Genomic DNA, 3,514 nt, shown 5'->3' on the forward strand with positions numbered 1-3,514 from the left:
AAAAATAGTTGTAAGGGTGAGTTCCTCAATCGAGATAATAAGCATTATAAAATATCATGTAATGTTAAGTAAATTAACACATTTCATCACCCTAATCATAACACATATTCAGCAACGGCAATATCAACTCATAATCATCATCATCATCATACTCAAACTCAACACAACTACAAAACACACGTATAATATTGGAATACATCCATTCATATTATACGCCATACATACATTATGCAATGAGACTCCATGCATGCGGTACCGACTATTCGTGAACATATAGTTCAACCTCACCGATCAAATCCAGATACGGCTACCAAGCTCACTAGTCCCACTCATTTGAGACCTAGTGACTCACTCACTAATTCCTCACCATGGGAATTAGCTACCACCCCAAGGGCTATGCTATGCACGCTAATCACCTAGCATGCAAACATCAACAACAATCCACAATGATTTACTCACTAATTCCTCACCATGGGAATTAGCTACCACCATAAAGCCACAATATGCACGCTAAATCACCTAGCAATGCAACATCATCAACAATAATCCACAATGGACATATGCTCACACTCTAAGCCATAAACAGTCCATTCACAATTGCATACATAACATATACATTTACAGCATTATGCATACCATCATACATCATCAACACATTTATCAAAACATCATATCATGTCAAATAATTAATCACAGTATTAGCACACTCTACTAATACCTATACTGCTCAAAATAAGGGGAAATGATCCCTACTATATCATACATACGACATATCATTCACCACTATAGGCCAATCATCACATAATTCCATTCTAAAACACACACAACATTTAAATGTCCATTTTTCACTTTTTCAACAGTGTTAACCGGTTAACGCCCTGGGTTAACCGGTTAACGCAACACAAAACACGCTTTCTGGCAATTTATAACAGTGTTAACCGGTTAACGCCCTGGGTTAACCGGTTAACGCAAGACAAACAACAATATTTCACAATTCATAACAGTGTTAACCGGTTAACACCCTGGGTTAACCGGTTAACGCAAGACAGAAAGCTGTTCCTGCGCTAACACGAAGCAGAATGCAGAATTCTCCGCATTTTCCGCCGTTGGAGGACTTCCGGACCTCCGATTTCAATTCCGTAAAAAGCTACACTTTCGGAAAATCAAGACTCATCCAATTACATATTCAATTACAGCTTAAGCACAACTTATTCATCTCAATTTTTCAGCATTCAACATCCCAATTAGGGTCAAATCAATGGCTTATTACTACCCATTACATGTTAACCCATAATACCCATTAAACGACGATAAACCCCCCTTACCTGAGTTAATCCGGCGAATTCTTTAGCTTCAAGCTCTTCCTTCTTCAACCTTCAGCTCTTGCTCTTCCTCTTTGCCCTTCTCTCACTTTTCCAATCGCTTCTCTGTTTCACGTGCAAAAACCCTTTCTTTACCAAATGGAACTCTTATATATATTCCAACTTATTATTCCAATAATAATAATTCCAATAATAATATTCCAATTATTTAATTAAATTAATAAATATATTATTAACTTAAATTAAATAATTATCATATTTTATCGGGGTGTTACAAACATCTCTAAGGAATGTGATAACAATAGGATCAAGGAGTTTAGAAAAGTGTATGTCAGAGGAAGATGTGTGGATTTTTCTCCTAAAATTATAAATAGGTTTTTGGGCAGAAATGAAGAAGAACAAGTTAAAGTAGAAGTCTCTGAAAATGTTATCTACAGAGAGATTGTTGCTAAACAAGTAAAGGAATAACCAAGGTAAGGGAAGTTGTCCGCAAGTGCCTTGAGTGTGAAGTTTGATGTACTTCATAAAACTGGAGCTACTAATTGGGTTCCTACCAATCACACTTCCGACATTGCTACAAGACTAGGTAAGTTTATTTATATTGTAGGGACCAAGTCAAGTTTTGATTTTGGATCCCATGTCTTTGATCAAACTATGAAGCATGTTGCCTCTTATGTTGTGAATATGACAATAGCTTTTCCCTCATTGACCTGTGGTGTTATTCTGAGTCAACACCCAAGTATCTTAATCAGTTATGACAATATCTGCAAAAGGGACCTTCCTCTCTCATTACATTATAGGTTGTTCACTGGGAAACATGTTCCAGACATTGCCTTGACATCTAGACAGACATCTTTCAGGCCTACTACTAGAACATGCATCCTTGCAGAGCTAAAAGATACCTTCAAGACCTTGGATGAAACTATCAAAAGTTATACTGAGAGGAAAAGCAAGATTGAAATATTGATAAAGGCCTTGTCTGAAGAAGAAGGAAATTTGAAAGGTGATGGAACAAGTGAATAAGAGGCAAATGAAGAAGGTTCTGATGTAAGTGATGATGAAGACACTACCAGCAGTGATGAGGACTATATCACTATAGTTCTTTTGTATGTTGTTTGTTCTTCTATTTTTTTTGTGGTCTATGCCCTGGATATTTTTGCACTTTAAAGTGTTATTGGTTGTGTTTGGTTTGTAAACTCTCTTTTGACTGATCTGCTAACTCTGATGTTTGGTTATTCTTGTCAACTTTATGGCTAAAAAGGGGGAGTAGATAGTTGTGATTATAGTTGTGATTGATTATTTTTATTATTGATATGATTAGTTACTCTTGCCCACTAGGGGGGGGGGGCAAGTATGAAGGGGGAGTAACTCTTGGGGTAGCTCTTTCCCTTGGATCTACTACTTAGAGGGAGAATTTTTTATGTTGTTACGAATGGGTTGATGATGTTAATAATTTCAGGAATAATGTTTTGACATCCTGACTAAAGAGAGTCTATTTTTCTCTTAGGCAGCTTCTTCGTGTGGGAGTTTATCTCTTTAGTATGAGGTAATTTTTTCCGTTGCGTCTGCCTCTGGTGTTCTTGGGGGGAAAAGAATTTTGGTTGTTTTCATGAGGGTTTGTACTATGATCCTTACCCTCATTCCTGTTGGTATATGCAAAGGTTTTTTAGCCAAAATTTGCCAAAAGGAGAGATTGTTAGATCTGATAGATAGTGATTAACTGCATTTTGGAAAAATAAGTATTATTGTCAGATTTTGAACAAGATATCCTGACACGTTGGTTCAACATTGGAGTGTGACCTATTTTAGTATCTTGTGAGATTTGTTTCCTTTTATGGTTTATCTGAAGATACTTTGAAGATTTAGTTCACAAATTATATAGAGAATTTTCTAAAAAGCAAAATACTATTTTGCCTTGACTTGTTTATGAAGTAAAGATTGTAGCGGGGTTTTCGTTACCTTTAGGTATATTCATTAAACCAAAAGTCAACATACAATTCGAGTCGCCACCCTACTTTTATTTGTCCAAAGGAAAGGCTAAAAAACGAACAAAAGTCAAGTAAGAAGTTTTTTCAAATCAAAAACTAATAAAAATGTCAGAGATCTAGGTAAGGTGGTTGGTTATGAAATGGGAAGGTTTTACGCACCCAAAACATCCTTAGTACTCTAAGGGAACCCTTTTTGCAAATATG

Source organism: Lathyrus oleraceus, chromosome 4, assembly GCF_024323335.1.
Source record: "Lathyrus oleraceus cultivar Zhongwan6 chromosome 4, CAAS_Psat_ZW6_1.0, whole genome shotgun sequence".
NCBI classification, from domain to species: domain Eukaryota; kingdom Viridiplantae; phylum Streptophyta; class Magnoliopsida; order Fabales; family Fabaceae; genus Lathyrus; species Lathyrus oleraceus.